A 19,264-nucleotide genomic window follows, 5' to 3' on the forward strand; every position below is an offset into this window, starting at 1 on the left:
CACAGGAAGACAGCCAAACAAAAATGCACCTGTTGGTGAAAGAAGCTTCAGGGTGTCAATGATACCAATATAGTATCTTACTGGAGTACTCAACAGCTTTATGGCATGGTTGTGTGTTGTACCACCCAATGTGGTGTACTTTATATATAGAATAACGGTGAAAATGAGCCTCAGAACCTGAGGGGATGGGGACAAAAGGGATGAGGTGTGCCTGGAGCCTTAGTCCTTACTCCTAGATTACAATAACTAGTGAGGTAGATTGGTTAGTGAGAGGGAAGAATAGGTAGGAAAGGCAAAGGGAATTTTACTTATGCAGTTGAGTGAGAAGGGAAAAATTCATCACTGACTGAAGTACCCACAAGAACACATCAACACGTACCTGAATGTTATGACTGAGAAAGGAGTAGTAAGACAGAAAAGGAGTGATGCACTGTGCATCTAGTGTAGAGTAGCTCCCTATAAGTTCTTCTAGTGCACAAGATGGTGGAATAATATTTGACATTGGGGGTTACCTGCCAATGCAGGTGGGAGCCTTCCCAGTGACAGAAGGTGTGTTGGAGAGAAAGGGGCACTTTTCTTTCTCCTGCTCCAGGACTACCCCCGTCCGACTCAGATAAAGCTTCTAGGCTGAGAAAAGGAGGTTTGGACGTAATATATGCAGTAAATGAATACTTTTAATTCTAGTGCCTTTCCCATAGGGGAGAAGCTGGCATCTTTTCACAGCTTAGCATCCAGAGGTACCTGCTGAGCTACTGTTTGAGAAGCAAACAAAAACGTAGGGAGGGATTTTGCAGTTTTAAAAACCATCTGCTTCTATATTGCAACCTGACAGCTTTACACTAGGAGCTTATAGAGGGCATGCATGTTCCCTGATCACGATCTAAATACAATGATGCAGAACTGTCAGTTCTAACCAAGGTGAGGCTCTGTAGCAAGGAGCAATAGATGACTTGGAGCACAGGCCTTACTTGTATCATCCACGTTGGACTCAGAGTAGGAGGTGAGTTCTGCCACTTGCTGGTGTGCCTGATTCCTGGCCTTTGGTGGCAGCAGCATAGAATGAATCGCCCAGAAGAGATTTCTCTGTTCGTGAGTCCTTTTGTTCTGGTCCTGACTCACATGTAACTTTGTATTAAATGCAGCATAGTAAGAGTAGTGTTAAAATATTTGTATACATCAATCAAGCTGTCATTTCTGTGACAAACCAGGAGAATTTAACTGCTATTTACTAACTTTCATGGTATTTTTAGGATGCTTAAAAAACTCTTGAAAATTTTCAAAGATGATGAATAGGAGTTATCCTGTACAAGTTGCCTAAGGTGTTTTCATATTTTGCACTATTTTAACCTGTTATGGAACCCAGTTCCTTCTTATTACTAAGTGCTCCTGTGTCTGATATATTAGATCAAAACATATTCCTGTCTCCAAATGCTAACAGCAGCACATTCAGTCCTCTGGATTTCGGCAGCTGAAGCGGGTGTTGCAGGAAGTTTGGCACTGTTTCTCTTTACAGAATAATAAACACAGATGATGTTGCATTGGGTTTCATATAGACATGGATGCAGTTGCCTCATAAAAGCTGATTCATAGACAAATGGTTACTATTAACTTTTAAAAATAACAATACTAGTTAAAGTAGATAGACTAGAAATAATTGTCAGATTTCCTACCAGACCCCAAGGTGGTGGTTTCTTCTATTTTAGACTGAGAGAACATTTTGTAGTTTGTTTTTCTAACAGCTGCATTTGATTATTATATTCTACAACATTTATTGCTCTTCTCTCTTCCAGGAGGCCAGAGCATACCTGTAGAGTTGTGGCTTCTCTTTCTCCAAGCTCTGCCAAAGGTACATACTTTATGGCCTATTACTCTCCCCAGTGTTCGTGTTAAATGCAGTACGGAAACTTTCAAACTTGGGAAAAGTGAGATGCAAAGCTATTGGCAAAAGAATAATACTTGATGACTTTTAATACAATATTTTAAACACATTACAAAGCTCTTCCCCAGAAAGTTGCACTGAATTAGAACTAAGCTTGAAAATTCAGGCTAAAGCATACAGCAGTGACCATTTTGTGGGTACTGCCTGCTGCAAGTAGTGTTCAAGCCTGGGCTCTCTGGTAATGGATGAACGTTTTGTTGGCTCCAGGACAAGAACAAAGGTCTTTAGTAGCAGGTCTGCACTGACTTCAAAATCATGGCTGGTATCTGTTGTTTAGTATGATTCCTCAAGGTCATGCCCTAACTCAGTTATCTCTCCTGGGTGAACACATGATCTACTGGAAGCAGTGCCTCCTTCACTTACTGGCTGAGTCTGAGAGTCTTCCTAGCTCTCTGTAAGGAGATCTTTTTTCTAATCAAGCGCTGAATCAAGGTTGTATCTTTCCTCCTCAGCAGCTTGGTACCTGAACCAGTGTTTACTATGAGAATTGCCTCAGGAGGAGAAAGCGCTTTCAGCAGATGTGTAAAATCTTGGCCTAAGGATAGGATAACAAAGTAAATAAGAAACTGATGTTCAAAGCTGTCCCTGCTGTCTAGTTTGTTGTATAACTTGGAAGAACTGAAATAGCTTTTGTGACGATAATTGTTAACATATGATTACAGTGTACTTAAAGAATAGTGTTTTTTCTATAAATGTTGCTGGAAAAGCCCATAATATAAGATGGTATTTCCACAATTTTTCTGAACTAATGCAAAGAACTGTAGCCTGGTGATCAGTTTCTACATAATTCTATAGGATGCTCCAAAATCCTGAGTAAAATTCTGAGTAAAATTCTGTTTTCTCTAATGAACTCTGTTTAGCTTTCCACATGTCAGCTTGGCAGTGTCTGGGGGGTAGCACAGAAAACAATGTATGATGAGGAACAATGGCACTGTTTCCTTCCCCCCCCCCCAGCCCCCCTGCCTCTTCTCAGTAGAGGGCAGGAAGTGGTTCCTTGAACCATAACACCACGTAACCCCTGAGTACTGCAGTTTGTATTCCCCTCCATACCTGGTAATTACCCCCCATCCTGAGCTGGATCTGATGGTGTTCCAGTTTCTTAATGAACCATGGACAGGGAAGATGCTAGTTCTCTGTCTGAGTGTCTCAACAATCATAAACACTGTCTGGTTCTGCATTTGGAAAGTCAGATTCCCTGGCCCTGTGTGACCTCCCCAGTGCTTTTCACACTGCCTAGTCCCCCTCGTTTCCATGCAGGAGAAAGAACTGAGAATATTTCTGAATGAATTTACACAGTTTTCCCAAGTAATTCTCAGCCTCCCATGGGTTTTCTTGGAGGACTGATATACAGTAGGCCTTTGTCTCCAGATGGATTTATTTATTATTTTTGAGTCTAAATGCCTAGTTTGACCCCAGTCTTAAAGGGCTTTTTATTTCCTGTGGCTTATCAGTTCATCCTTGAAACCTTTTGAAGATGTCACTCCTCTGTGAATATACAAGGTATCATATATCTGTTCAGTACTAGAATTAATGCCAGTTATTCTAATTATATCTGAGTCAGAGTTTGTTATATTTTAAAGAAACTAGAGACAAAGCAAAATGGCTGTAAAAGAAATAAGTTTTATAGTTTTTACAGAAAGATACGTTTGTGAATTAGGTCTGGGTTTCTTGACAAAACCAGCTTTGACTTTTGCACTGTTTGGGGAAAAAAAAAAAAAAAAAAAGCCACATTCTAAGCTACAGGTTTGTGGTTCCTACAAGATGTTGCATATCTGTGGCTCTAAATTAGTTATGTCAGATTAGTTCAGTTAACTTTGTTTGTTTGGATACTTGAAACCATTACCTCTTTAGAGATAAAAACAACAGCCAGCAGATCTCAGTCTCCTCTGCTTTGCTTCTAATGAGTTTGGGTTAAACACTGAAAGCACTGAACCACTTTGTCCAGCTGGTGATGCAAGAGTTATTTTAATTTGAAAGTAATGTTGCTCAAATAATGAGGACTCACCAAGAGCTTTACAGTCTTCTACTTAAAAATCTTTTTTGCTGGTCCTTGACTAGGCAGAATAAGAGAGCATGGTTTTAGCTTACTCTGTTTAAAAGGAACTAAAGTCCTCAAGCTTCTACCAGTTTTAATTTGGCTCTAGTAAGTAGCTTGGCCTTGTGGAGCACAGCTTTCACTTGAAAATCCTCTTGTATGTGAGCTCTGGTATTTGATGAGCTGCAAAGTTCATGAAAATTATTATAGATCCAGGGGAAGTGTTTCTGACACCAGTTATAGTAGGTAGAGAGCTGGGGTCAGGCTTTTGCAAGAGCTGAGCGATCACAACTGAGTGGGAATTTATGAAAGGGTTCAGCTTCCAGTCATACAAGGGCAGATTTTCTAAAATGTTTCTGATCCCTCTGAAAGTCTTGATCCCTAATTTTTTAGTAGTAATTATCTTCACCTTTGCCCCCCCTGGAACTGTAATACTCTTCACTGGATAAATGGTGTACACCTTTCCTCCCAAAGAGACATTAATTGCACAGAATTGGTAGTAAATCCAAACTTTGAGAAGTGTGTTTGTCACAGGTAAATAAACTTTGACTAGTGCTGAAATCTCATCACGTGCACTCCTAAAAATGAGACAAGAATGAAAGTTAATAGCTCATCTGATTTACTGCCATGTCGATATGGCACTTATTCCCCTGGTATATAGCTCCTTTTCTTTTTTTAATGCATACTGCATACCCTCACTGTTACAGAGACAAGAATGCACAAATATGCATGCTGACAATCATCAAAATCATCTTAATTCATCACTTGGCCAAATCTCTTTCAGGGATAAAATATCAAGGGTGATATTAGCCAAACTGCATTAGAACTTACCAGAGAGCTCCAGATCCCATGCTGCAATGTTGGAGGTAGATGACTAGACAGGGGCCCCAATTCACTCCTTGTTTCAGAGCCCCTATGAGCATATTGCACCGTTGTTTCTTAATATACCTCTGGATTTTATATCAACAATGGACAAAATTTTGAGATTATGGGATAAGACTTGTCATCACCAGCTTCACTAGTAAGAACAACCTGACGTGGAGAGAAAATGGACAGAACAAACCATAAAGATTTCTGTTTGGACAGGTTGTCCAAACTTCTGATGTGGTTTGTTGATGTCCACCAGTGTTAACCTGAGGCTAGATGATGTAAAGGCCTGAGTCTCCACCTCCCACATTGGATTTTCTCCATTAGCATCACCATATTTTATTCATTGACCCTGAGGCCAAGGCATCATACATTCCCCATTTACTTGGGCATTCACTGCTTCTGTGGTGCCAGTGATGAATCATCCAACTCCTATTTAGTCCCCGAAATAAAAACTATGCTTCCTATCTGCTGCTGGTTTTTCTTTCAGAATTAATACTAACACAGGACTTGATGCAACTAAAACCAGAGAAAAATCATGCCCAGAGCAGTATAATAAATGGACAGGACCCTTCTAGAGTCCTCAGCCAACATTAAAGAGAAAGCAGAGATTTGAAATATTTGTTTAAAATTATTAAATGGAGGTAGATAACATAGAAGAGATGAGGCACATTGTAGCTAAGCATAGCCCCATATCTTTAGTGTTGTGCTCCCAAACTCCCTGCTGATTCAAAAATGGTAAGAGTAGATGTTGCCATTCCAGTGCTCTAATGGAAGTTTGTTAGACGACTTTAACTTACTTCCTTTAACTTTGAGGCTGCAGTGTCACCAAATACCTACAATTTTTTTGTAATTCCAGAAATTTCTTACAATCAGCAAGGGTTGTATACAAACAGTCTCATTGAGTAGGACTGCATAGCTTGTTCCAGCAAATGCATTATTACCTATTAAACATTTATACAGCAGCATAGAGTTAGACACGGATTCACAAACATAAATAAGACCTATTCCTTGCACTGTAGAGCCTCCAGCCTATATTATGCCTAGGTGATGGTATACAGCACAGCTGCTCGTAGGAGGAAGGGTGAGAGATTGTTGAAAGAAAAGTGATTTCTGAGAAGACGATGACTGCAGAAGGGAATTTGCAGGTCTAGGAACTAGCAAAAGTTGTAAAACAGAGTGGAAATAGGAAAAGAAGTAATACAGCAAAAAAACAGCTATGTATACAATGGCAAAGATGTTGTTAGCTGAGAGATAAGCCTGAGTGTGAAATAGCCAGGAATAAATAGGAGAATTCTCTCTTTTTGCCACCTTTTGAACATTCAAGCAGAGATGTCTGCAGCATCCAGATCTGCTTACAAGGTTCTGCAGATTTTGAGGATGGGACACTGGTTTCCTGCCATGGTTCTCTGCATCTCAGCAGAATGGAAACAAGTCTGTGAAAGTCTGTCTTGAAAAGCAGTAAATATAACTCCTCCAGTCTGCACTGATCAAAATGCAATGGCGGTTCCTCTGATACCCTTTTATCTTCTGAGTGCTGCACGTGTTCTCTCTCTTCTGAACAAGAGTTTAAAAAACTGTGTGGATTGATTCTCTCTAGTATTGAATTCTTTAGGCTTTTCTCAGTCTTTCCTCCTCTTTTTTTACAGCAATATCAAGGAATTAAAAAACAAAGGGTATCTGTTGCCTGGAGTCCATGTCCTATATGGGAACTGCATAATGAGCTTCCAGCCAAATGGAATCTCATTAAATTCCTAAGTCCAGTTGACTGTATGAGAGAAGAGAAATAATGATATTATTATCTGGGGCTGGCTCTAAGCAAAGTTATCTAGGGCACTAAATTGCCTATGGCTTTTTAAAAAAAAAAAAAAAAAAGAATCAGGGCCTCTCTTGGTCTGTATGTGAGCCCTAGAAAACTAAGCTGACTCCACTGCTGGCACTGCTGAGGGCAAGAGTGCATAAAACAGCAAGATCATTGGTGTTGCAAAAGGAGTGGGACCTCCCACCTCCTCTTCCTCCTTGCTGTCCCTTGACAGTAGCGGGAACAACAGGGCTCCACAGGGCTTTCCTTCCACTCGTGCTTGTTTTGGAACTGCTTTGTGTCCTTTCTGTGGCATGAGTGGTTTTGGCGCAGCCAGATCCAGTCCTTGCATATGCATTCAATTTTGCCTCTACTGCTGGGAAACTGTGAGCCTATTAAAACCAACTAGTGCAGGTTCTTAGTGCCCTCTACAAATAATTACATGGCAGTGCTACCAAATTGCATAGAAATAATTACATGGCAGTGCTACAACATTTTGTAGGTTTTTCCAATTTTGTTGGTATCACAGTGGTGCCTTGAGGTTTCATCTGAGATCTGGGCACAGAGTAAAACACAAATGCCATTGTGAGGAGTGTGCACCTTTGGTATACCACCTTGATATTTTTTGCATTAAGGTAAACTTTTTCCTGTTTTTGAAAGACTGGAAGATGAAGGGACTCAAGTCATGGAGAGAACCTCTGTATACGGCTGAGAGTGAAACTCAAGTTTTTGCCCATGGCTTTTTAGTGCCTACAGGCCCATCCTGTTCCTGCAACAAATCTGCACATGACATTTGGAAAGCAAAATCTTTCTTTTGCCCAGCACTGCACTTAAAGATCTCAGGCCATTACACTTCTCCTTCCTTTCCTTCACCACTGCAGTCATTTTAAATGCACAGCTATCAGAGGAGTTACTCAACATTTGGCTGAATTCAGCAATTCCTATCAGAACGCTCGTGGAATGTGAGAAATCACACGTTAGAGAGCTACTTGCATGGAGACAGCAAATTCAAGAGTAAGCTGTCAGGAAAGGGACGTCCTGTCACCAGCTTTTGTTCTCTGACACAGCTACCAGTGAAGCGTGGGGGCTAGTCGCACTGTCCATCCTGCCTGGGTGAGTCTGCCCAGCTCACGTCCATTTGTGAGCGCTTCCACAGGGTAACAAATTTCATGGCTGCAGGACACCAAGAAACAGCACAGCTACTCATTGCTTGTGTCTGGTGTGAGGACTTCAGAGAATGAAATCCCTTTCAACAAGTACGTTGTGGATTGTCTCTTTGTAAGCTTCTCCCCATCAGAGGGCTTTGACCTTGATTTGGGCAAAATCTGTATGACTTGAATCCTTGGCTTCATATTTCTGGGTGCTTGGGTAGTTCTGTTGATCTGATCTATTGGCAGCTGTTAGAACTTCACCCTCTGCTGCTCACCCCTTCTGCATTCATTGCAGCAGGGCTGGCTGACCAGCCTGCGGGATGTGGTTATACGTTCCTTTTGCAGAGTGATGAGAGGATTCAAGACTTGGCCTAAACTGAGTAGTCCTGCTCAGAGTAACTTTATAGTTCATGGGAGGGGACAGAAGCTCTGCACCCATCCATCTCCCCCAAAACCTAGCTCTTCATGACAGTGAGCAGAAGTTGTCATGCCCTAAAATTGGGGTTGCAGTATCATTGTTCCAGTGGAGTGCTTTCTTTTTAGATTTCGTGTACACTCAGCACTAGCTTGTGAAACTGGCCTAAATTGGCTTGATACGGATACTAATTTTGGAAACACGAAGCAGGGGAAAGGTAATTTGTATAAAGTCTAGTGGCACTGTGGGCACTGGTGCCAAGGAAAGGCAGCTGGAGAGAGGGAAATGTCACAGAGAAGGGGATGGGGCCAACAAAGTTTCTATAAATTTAAGATTTACATCTCCAAATCAGAGTTTAGAGGCAGCTAGAAAACAGGGGGATGAGGTAGAAGAGAATGTGACAAATGAGGCAGATGTTAATCCTGCTTAGCAGAATATTGCCAAGAAATAAAATTTCATCTCTGGAAGGAAAACAAACAATGCCAGAGCAAAAGCTGGTGATCTGAAGGTGGAATGGGAACTGAAAGCTGTGCCAGAGTTAAACCTTGTTTTCTCCCCTGACATGATATCACAGGCAAAAGGACAGGGATTGCCATTTTTTGCCTGCCCCAGAACCAAGGTGGGTAGCTTGATTAAAGGATGTTTGTTCTGTTTCAGGTTTGGATCTGAAAGATCAAGGAGGTAAACTGTTACTTGCATTGGAACAAGAAGGGGTGTGGGATGACAATAAAGGGGAAACACATGGGAAACATCTGCTCCAAGGAGGCATTTTAGAAATAAGCTTCAGCAAGAGGGAAGGAGAAGCAGCTATGCCGCATGCAGCGGACCACCAGAGCTGCAAGTGAGAAAGAGGGGAGGAGAGGAGGTAGAGTTAGTGATAAGGCTTCAGCCAAATCCCAGGAACAGACAGTATGGAGACCCAAATTGCAACTTTGTGGCTGAGACCCATCTCTAATCTAGACTGAAAGTGAAAATTTAGATCCTCCGTGGCTTACCTTTAAACTAAACCCAGCTCAGGGGAGGGAACAGCGTGCTTTGGATTCATGCAGGTTAGTCAGTAAGTGTAAAGAATGATCTATTGGAAGCATAGGGTCCTTCAAGGAGGAGAGCCCCTTGCCCTGTAATCAGGGAGGAGCTGAGCTCTCTGGAGACCGTGAAGCCATCCAAAGAGGGAAGGTGCTAGGGCAGGGCTTCCAGATTCTGCTTCTCACTGTTCCGAAGGTTCTGTAGGTGACCTTGAGCAGAGCGCTTAAGAGCATATTCAGATGTTTGGATCTAGGTCTTCAGAAGTGCCAGGTGCTTTGTTGCAGAAGTACTGACAGTCATACGTGCTCCCAGATATCTGGCCTAACTGAAGCTTACTTGTTCTCTTGGCTTCTGCTTTGTCACACCAAACTGTAAAAGATTTCACTTTCTAACTTCTTCAATGGAGCTGTGATTTCATAACTACTATAAACTGATTCAAGTCCTGGTTGCTACTGAAAGGTGTTTCACATTACCCCTACCCCAGCTTCACCTTTACCTTGTGTTAGCTCTAGTGTTGATGGGACATGGAGAGATAAATTGGGAACTGATCCGGCTGAAACCTTACCCAGCAAAGACAAAATAGTAACTTTTGACCTGAGGAAGCTGCTTTCTATCTTCTTCTTATTTCATGGAGAGATGCCCAGCTGCAGCTTCCCCAAAACTGCTTTCTGATAGGTTTCTTTTGCATGATCCTGAGGCTTCTGGTATTGAGAAAGGCTATTGTATTAAGTAAATCTGATCTGATCAACTGTGGTATATGCCAGATCCTTTTTCTTGAAGGTAAAGATTTTCCCATAAATTGCTAAAATGAGGCAGTCCTCCTTTCTCTAGATATTGGACTTCATATCCTTTTTCACATTGCTTCTTGGGAGACTGATCCAAAGCCCACTGAAAGCAATAATAGGATTCATGTTACAGATAGCAGACTTTGGATCAGAAATAAATTCTGTTATTGTGCCTGGGTGTTGTAGTATTTATAGTTTCCAGTTCAGTCTCTGTATCCCATAAAATATACATTAAAGAGAAGAAGTCGGAATAAAATTCATCCTATATATCCAATTGTGTTTATTACCCTTTGAATTTATGGCAAGTTTCCCTACGCTTAGAGACCATGATTGCCCTAGAATGGATTTAGTCACTGTTTTCATGAAACCTTTTTTTGGATAAAAATACCTCAATGGCTCTACAGTAACTATGCTCAAACTATTCTACTACAACTGCACCATCATTTCCACGTGAACCACAAGAAACTGCAGTTGTGGGATTGCTTCTCAGTGAGTTGAAAGGAACTATCTGCAGGTGGACAGTCATTGACATTGGCTTTTGTTTGGGACTAATATTTTTTTTCCAGCCTAGGTGGGCTGGAGAAAGAAAAACAGCAAAATTTTCCATTAGGCATAGTAAAATGAAGTTTTGCTTCCCTGGCGAAAAAAGCCACTCCCAAAGCAGAGCGCTTTCAGTGTGGATGGGGAAGTTAGTTGGGAGGGAGAGGCTTAATGATCCAAAGAACAGATTCAGACTGTCACGATTTTGTTCAGCATCTCTGAAGCTTGACAATGTTGGCTCGGGCCTCCAGACTTCGGAGGTAGGTCAGGCCCAGTTTGGTTCTGTAAAATATGTGTATTTTTTGAATGGTCTTGAGAAACCAGGGCTCTCTGTGCTCAGGATGGGTATTGAAACATCCAGTTGGACTTCTGTGTAAACATGGCAGTTTGTGTTGACTGCAGTCAAAATGAACCTTATCTTCTATGGTTATGAAGAATGCTGGGCATGGGCAACATGTTGGTTTCTGTTGAGGAAATGCATATTTTTTTATTGTGAGACAAGAGGAAAACTCTAAGGAGATGCACAGAAAATCCTGTTGGGTTGCAGCTGCTGCAGTAAACTACATTAAAGCTGTTTTAGCTCATGTGGTCGTAACTTCTGTTTTCACCTGGACATGCTAAGGGCTGTCTGGCTGGACATGCAGACATTATAGTGACGCTCCTGATGTGTTCCACTCTTCATGTGTGAAGGCTTTCTGCTAGAGCACTTATTCAGAGAAAAGCATCGTTTACTGAGTCACTATCACTCTCCCTAACACCTGAGGGACTTCCTATCTAGCTATTGAATTGTCTCAGTCTGCTTATTTTAGGAGATTTTGACAGAGCTGCTACACAAGGAGAGATACCCATGGGCAAAGAAGCTTCCCAGAATACGTCCCATTAGTGTATTGACCTCTCCATCTACTCAGCAGAATATCTGATTGCCCCTTGGCAGTTTTTTGGATAACTAAGATTCTACTGCATCGTATTTACATGAGTTACTCCATCAGTAATTTTCTTAATGTCTTCCAACCTTTGAACAATAAGAGCTTTAATTTTAAATGTGTAGCTGCAACTAAGGGAAGATAAAAACATTTCCTCTAAAACCCTCTTGATTTACCATGCAACTCTTAATTAACAGAAGGAAAGAAAGAGGGGGGAAAAAAGATCAGTTTTAGTCTTGAACTGGAAGAAGAGAAGATGAGACTGCATCTAAGAAAGGATAATTGTCCCCAAATGACTTTTAATTCTGCTGTTCTCTGGCAGTAGGTACCTGGAAAAGTGAAAGAGAGAAAGGATAGGTCTGTCAGTAAACAGCAATGAAGGAGCCTTGGGATCACAGTTTGCTGCCATGATTGGATCAAAGATCAGGATTATCAACTAGGGCCTGTGCAGGAGGAAAGAGCATGTCTGCTCTTGCTGTGTTGTCCCCTCCACTTGCCAAGCATCCTCTCTAGGATGTGTGACATGAGAGAAGGGAGAGGAGTAGCAAACAGGTCCTGTTTACATCCATGTCTTCATCTTTTCTCATGTTGATAGCAGTTGAATACCCAGAATCTTCCAAAGGGCTCTTTCAGTATTGGTTTGAAGTCTTTCACAGGAAGCATGCGCTTTTTCAGCTAAACCAAAAGGTCTGCAATTTGCTTACTTCTGGTGACTGCACCTCTTGCACAGGTAGCATAAGGTCTCTACCAGCCCAGGATTTATAAACCAGGTTTCTCTTTGTGAGGCTCTTTTGCAGCTTAAAGGAACTGTGTGGCAAATATGGTATCAGGACTTTCTTTTTAATATGAACAAAGAGAACAGTACCAGGCTTTAGCCTGGATTGCTTGAAAGAGAGGTAACCAAAAATAGGCAGCATCTGTACTCTAAAATGTGTACAGAGGGCAGTAAATATTTATCTGTCCTTTCCTTCCCTTTGAAATAAACACTGAAGACATTGCTGTCATTCAGATAGAAGCTCTGTTTCTATACTAACCCAGTTCTTCAAAGGAGACATCTATTTCCTATTACAACTGTGTAGAGGCCCCGAACTAGAATACTTTGCATGCTTTCGCAAGTCTGCAGGAAACATTAAACACACAAAGGCAGAAAACCAGCTATTTATTAAGACTCAGTTTAAAATTAGGAGTGGAGAGGGAAGGGGAGTTTGTGGCTGCTTTTCTCAGACTCAGTCTGAAAAGGATATCAAGTTACTTAGCTTATTTTGCATAAAAGTATTTTGTTTCTGAATATTAATTAACACCAGCTGTTGAACCAGCAGGGCTATCGGGCAGTTATGGTTTTTGCCACAGTGAATGCTTGCCCACTCTAATGGTATTTTTTAAAATATGTCTCTTATTTAAAAAAACAAAACAAAAGAAAAACAAATCTTGACTGTACAACTATTTGCTAATTGCTGCTAGGAGAACAGTCATTACCCAGTGACTGTCTGCTTGCCTTACACTGAAAAATGCTATTTGACAATATATAAAAGGCATGTATTTAAAATAGCTTTTTTACAATCAGATTTCACTACCAGAATGCATTAGCTTTTGTAATTGTAGGCAAAGTGGGAACAGTGTGAGAGAGCACGAAATAGGAGTAATACATCCTGAAATCTGATTATGGAAAAATTTCTGTTGGTGAGTAACTTTGCTCATGAAAGTAGTTACACTGGAGTGAACAGGACCGTATCTCAGTGAACAGTCATGTATGCAAGGATTTGAAGAACAGGCCAGCTCAGGTGCTGCCCTAGAGAAAGTCCAAAGTCACTTCTTGGCCACAAGCATGGCTCAAAGATCCTTCTAATCCTGTCTCTTGTCTTTACTGCTGTCCGGTGTCAGAGGTTTTGGAAAAGGGTTAATGCAGAGGGTAAATGCAAATTGTTACTTCCCCTCAGATATTCCTGCCTTCCAGTAACTTGTGGTTCACTGCTTCCCAAGCTAAGAATTTTAGCTACATGGTTTCTGTTAAGAACCTGCAAAGGATCTCTCTTTCATTTTTTGAATTGCATTGTTTGAACTTGCGTACACACTTGACCTCCACAAAATTCTGTAGCAATGAGTTCTGCAATGCAATTATGTATTATGTGAAAAAGTACTTCCATTTGTTTGTTTTAAAACTCCTGCCTAATGATTTCTTTCAGTGCCCCTTAATTCCTGTGTTACCAGAAGCAATGAACCATCATTCCCAGGTTAGAGGTTTTGATGCCCTTCAAGATTTAATAGCGTGCTCTCATTTCCTCTCTGTCAGTGCTTACCCAGATGGAAGAGTCCTTCCTTGTCTGTTCACTGTCTCCTTGTAACGAAACGGTTCTGGAGCTTTCATCGTTCTTACCACTATCGTCTGTTCCTTTTCTAGTTTTATCTTTGAGGCGCTAATCTAGAAGAGGCATGATATCAATTCTAAATGTTGCTATTCATGAAATATTTTGGGGTTTTCGGGGCTTTTTGGTGGACAGTCATTCTATGGAGTATCACATTACATGTAGATTTAAGTCTTATAAAGCACATGCATACTCATATTAGTCCTTGCAGGGAGGGGAGGGAGGATCTTTTAGGGTTCTATTTTCCCTAATAAAATGTAATTACTTTGAAAATGAATAATTGACTGTCCGGGATGTTAACTCATTTCTGAGTTGAGTTAGAGCCATTTTTTTAAGAGCAATGCAGAGGAAGAATGTAATTCAGAAGAAAAACTGTTGGGTTTTCTGCCTATTCAGATTCCAGAATGAAACCATTTTACACCCAAGGAACTTAATCAAAAACTGCCTGGACATCCTCTTCCTTTCTGTAGCAGCTGTTTCCACTCAGTATTTTAATAAGTGGGCTGAACTAAAACCTTTGGGGAAGGGCTTCCCCCCTTGGCATCTCTGTGTAAAAGCCTGCACTACAGTATTGTGCTCTGTGCTTGTGTTGAATGAGTAAATGCCTGTGGCTGGACAGTCCAGAGGAAGGGCTACATCATGTTCTCAGCTGGCTGAGCTCCTTAATGCAAGCTTTTAAAAATTTCCCTGGATATTAATCTGATGTGATTTTGGCCACAAGAAGTAAGTATTTAAACACTCTGAAGATTTAAGACTTCTCCAGTTTCTTTTGTTTCCCACTGTAAATAATTTGTGGAGTATCTGTTGTCTTTGGAGGTAGATTCTGTTTGAATTATTTCATTTTATGTTTCCTGTTAACTGTTCCTGTTGATATATTTTCTGAATGATTTATAGACTCAGAGCTAATGTTGCACACTGAGATTCCTGGAGGAAGGTAACTCAATTGGTGGTGTGCATGATGTGTAGTGGAGAGTATTAAAACTAAATGGGACTTACTTATCACTACAGATATTTTTTTGAAATTATTTTTGAGTCTCCTTTTTCTTGACTTTTCCCTGCCTGCTGTTTTTTTTTTTACCCTGGTTGTATAGGTTTTTTTTGATGTCTAATCAGTCCCTCTTATTTGTGCTGAGCACATCTGTTTTGCAAGTTTCTGTCTGCTTTCACAGTAATATAATAATTTCTCTGTCCTTTGTGTGCTGTCTCATACTAAGCAGAACTGAGAAAATGGTGAAAGCGGCAGTGCTTTTTTTGCTGGTTTTCCTTCGGCACTAGATTACATTCACTAAACTCAGCAAATAGCAGAATTCCCTCTAGAGTACTGGAAAGCAGCCCAAATGCTCTACAGTTGCATTTTGCTGGACTATTCTTGTAGCAGGGTTTTCTTTCTTCCTTCTCTCTCTCTCTCTCTCTCTCTTCTATGGTCTGTTGAAATACTTTCTGTTGGAACTGCATTCCTGATTGATTCCGTTCTCAGATAGGGACCTCTGATTGTTGAATTTCCCCATATGAACATCCCAAAACAAAAGTAAAAGAGGTGCCCAGTCACTAACTGCAAGTTCAAGTTAAGAAATAATTGACTAACTGGGGAATAAGATGGGCTCAGCTTCAAGTTTTCTTGATAACTAATAATTTGGGGCTGAAATTACCGTCTTAATTTAATAGAAAATCAAGACTGACATTAAGCCTTAGACACTTAACGTTTGGGTGTGGTTCTGGACTTCTCTGCTGCAACTGGAATCGCCTAACGCCAGACTCCAACTTGATGATTTAACTCAATTGTTAGTAGTAGACTTAAAATATTTTCAGAGACTTAAGGCTAGATTCTTCCCATGGTTACACTGGCATAAATATAGGATAATTCCTTTCATTTTAAAAATTCTAGTCTCTGTAAGTATGCAGACACTTGGACTTTCAGACAGGTATTGTGGTTCTGGATCTTCAGTATCATTTTCCGGTTTTATGCTACTCTGGCAGCCACCTGTGTCTGTTCTAGTACTATTCACCTCACCTCACCTAATTTTGCATGGCAGTAGTGGCCTGTACTTCTCCAAAGGAGAGCACAAGTACGGCGTTTGAGCATTCTTACAGCCATAGGTGGCCATGTGTTGCATAGAGCAGCCCAACAACTGCTGTCAGCTACTAAAATTCTTCTGTGGGCTTTGATTTGAGAAATGAAAACTGCAGTTAGTGTGGTTTTCATTCTAATTTAGAGACAGGCTCATAGCTTGGAGTTTTTTGTTTGGGAAAGCCAAGCTTTAATTACGCCAGCTAAAAGTTAGAATAACTCCAAGACCATCTAAATAGCACATTTTTAATTTAGGTACACTTGGGTGATAGCTGAAGATTATAACCTTGTCTCTTTCTCAGCACTGACCTCAATTTTAGTATTTCTTTAGGTAATAGCCACTCTAAAAGGCTTGAACTATGTTATATATTGTTGTAAATAAATGCCTACCTGCTGCTGCTTCCAAGTGAGGAGGAGTCCTGCTCCTCAGGGCCATGTCAAGCATGCCCTGGAGAGCCTTTCCCGTTCTCCCATCAGTGACCAGAGATACCTATCATTGCCTGACCTCAGGAGACTGAACAGAATGAGCACTCTGCCTCAGTTTCCTGTTTAGTTTTTCCAAATGATTTGCTAGAGATAGTTTGCTATTCCACAACTTCCCAAGGCAAACAGTCTAACAGAAGCAGTCTGTTTAGAGGAACAATTAAAAAAAAAAAGGCTCCTTCCTGAATCATCCTCATGTTTGTAAGGGTTTTCAGACTGCCCCAGAAAAGCTCTTGCAAGTCCATTCAGTTTTTTTCTTGAGACAGCAGTTCTTGGCTCTTTCCTCCCAAGTCCTTTTGGACAGGAAATCTGGAGTAGTCCAACTGTAGACTCTAGGCCTCTTTTTGTAGACTTCTTTTTGTTATTTCCAACATCTTTTCCCACCATGTGGTTGTTTAATAACTTTTAAACAGCCCAGTAGCAAGCTTCCTATCTAGTCTACAGGAGAGACTTCTGTAAGACTCTTTGGAGATGACTGAATGGTCTCTCCTTATAGGAAAAATCCCCTCTGTGCCACTGTTGTATGATAATTTACCTTCCTGCCCAGCCATCAGGCCATGGCCAGCAAGAGAGATACAAACAACTAGTCACAGACATAGGTGGGCACAACAACCTTGAAAGTCCAGCCTGCCCTGTGACAGATGAAATTTAGTTTTTGCACTGAACTGGGGCTTACTAGGAGGAGTAAGTTTAATACCTAACTCTGCTATACAGGCTCTATGTGATCTTTGGCATGTTAGTTAGTCTATCTACATCAAATTTTCATACTTGTGAATGTAATAATACTTCATTTGTTCATTTTGTCTGTGTAGGTTTTGAGCTACTCTGGTAGGGACTAGACCCTTAAATCCTGGCCCTAATGTGCTAGGTGTGTTTATCTGTACCATTAGATACTGCTGTAGTAGAAGTACTGAAATATGGAAACAGATTATTTCAGGTAATTGCATCACCTTTGTTTAATCACATGTAAAGCACTTGCTGAAGTACTTAAGGATCTACTGAAAACTTTATTAGGAAAGAGTCACATCTGTCAAATACAGCGTGTCAGTTTTACTTCACTTTATTTCTAAAAATCCATAAAAGTGGAGATCTTTGTGTGTATCTTTTTTTTTTTTCCTCTGTCTCTCTCCTCATTTTTGATTTTAAGTTCTGGTAACCTCTGAATGGAGGCAAGCATAGATTTGTGTTGAATGTCCCCTACTAGGCAGACTGCAGTGATGTCTAGCACATGAATATGTTTTAAGTTTTATAAATTATTTTTAGATTCCATTAAAATCTGCTGGCTCCATCTGTATGCACTAAAGATTCCCCAGAGCCAAAAGCAGATAACTTGGGGATGTCCCGTCATTTCAGAAATCCCATACAGCAACTGAGTTGATTAGTTTCTGATTTCCAACAATTATACATTCAGAGCTCCCAAGACTCTTAAAGGACCTACTAAATTTTCACAGAGAATGAACCCCGAAGCCTATTTCTGTTTTGTTTACTTCTTATCATCTTGCCAGGCTACGAGAAGCTTTTGGCACTCAAAGCTGTTTTGCAGCTCACTGTCAGATACCTCTTCAGAGTCTTCATTCTCACTCAGTGTCCCAATATCTTCTGTCTGACATATTAATCATTTTCATTATTGCTGATTGTGATGTTGCCAAAAAAAAAAAAAAAAAGTTGAAGAAATAGGTAAATGGCAAATTTGAGTCTTCCTTAATCAAAAAGGAGAGGAGGTGAAACAGAAAAATATTTGTAGGGAATATTGTTTAAACATAGGATTTTCTGCATGATGTGTGAGTGGTTCTTTAAAGATTATATGAAATTAGTATACCTTATGAAGAATAGAGTACTACTTGTCTGTAAATGCTTTCTTGTGGATAGTATGCATAGAAAGATTGTTAGCCATGAAATAATTAAAAGGTGTAGGTGGATTTTGCTTTCCCTGTACTCAATATTTCCCTTCCCAACTTTTTCATGTTGTGTATCAGAGAAAGGTTTGAGGGGGAAAATGGGATTCCTAGAAGTAAAGTAATTATTAGTGATGTTTTTGGAAATTAAGCAGTGCTAGGAATCACTTTGGGCCTGTCTTTACGTCTGAGTTACTCATCCCAAATTTTTGCAATTGGTCAGATGAAGACACTCTTTCTGTCTGCAAAAACTGACATGGATCAGGTTCCATGATGAGGATGATAATTAGGATTTACACCAATACAACTGAAATTTGTAGTAACTGCATTTGAAAGCAATTACTCTGGATTGACGCAACAGTAAGCGAGAGCTGTGTTCTTGAAAAATGCTGTTGGGATCAAACTGGTGTGAATATTGGCTGACATTTTCCAGTGTCATACAGCAAATAAATGTCAAAATCCTATCATTTTTGGGATGGAGGGGCTGAGTACCTAACGCACAGATAAAAGTAGGTAGCTCTTGTATAGTATCAGTCAATTTTAGAGTGCTTGAAAAATAGACCGATGGTATTACTCCCATTTTTAAATTGAGAAAACTGAGGCTTAGTGTAGTGCAATGATTACAGAAGGCCAGGGCTGGTCTGGGAATAAAGCTCAGGTTTCCTGAATCGCAGTTCCTCAATGACCTTTTTGAGATGAACCCCACTGAATTATCATTAGGGAGGAAACATGCTGAATTGCATTCTCTTAGCAACACTTTGACTGGGAGCATCCTAAAAGGTTTGAAAGTTGAATATTGCCAGCAAGTCTGTTTTGCACAGAAGCAAATCTGGTAGATCTATGGATAAACGTCTTTTCTAAAAAACCTCAAAACCTGATATCTCCTAATTATATTTGTATGTTACAGTATTACCAAGAGCAAGATATTCACCCTTGTAAGTCCCACATGCTTACAGGTAACATCGTGTTCTTA

General features: G+C 40.5%; 1 protein-coding gene across 11 annotated transcripts in view; it reads left to right on the plus strand.

Annotated features, from left to right (window-relative positions):
* SORBS1 (sorbin and SH3 domain containing 1) overlaps window positions 1-19,264 on the plus strand; it is a 182,803-nt gene that overhangs the window by 44,675 nt on the left and 118,864 nt on the right. For all 11 annotated transcript variants that reach the window (XM_067299942.1, XM_067299943.1, XM_067299945.1 and 8 more), the window contains exon 2: window positions 1,791-1,846. The gene's annotated coding sequence lies outside the window, so the exon portion shown is untranslated. The remainder of the gene's footprint in view (window positions 1-1,790; window positions 1,847-19,264) is intronic.

This window comes from Apteryx mantelli, chromosome 7, assembly GCF_036417845.1.
Source record: "Apteryx mantelli isolate bAptMan1 chromosome 7, bAptMan1.hap1, whole genome shotgun sequence".
In the NCBI taxonomy this organism is placed as follows: domain Eukaryota; kingdom Metazoa; phylum Chordata; class Aves; order Apterygiformes; family Apterygidae; genus Apteryx; species Apteryx mantelli.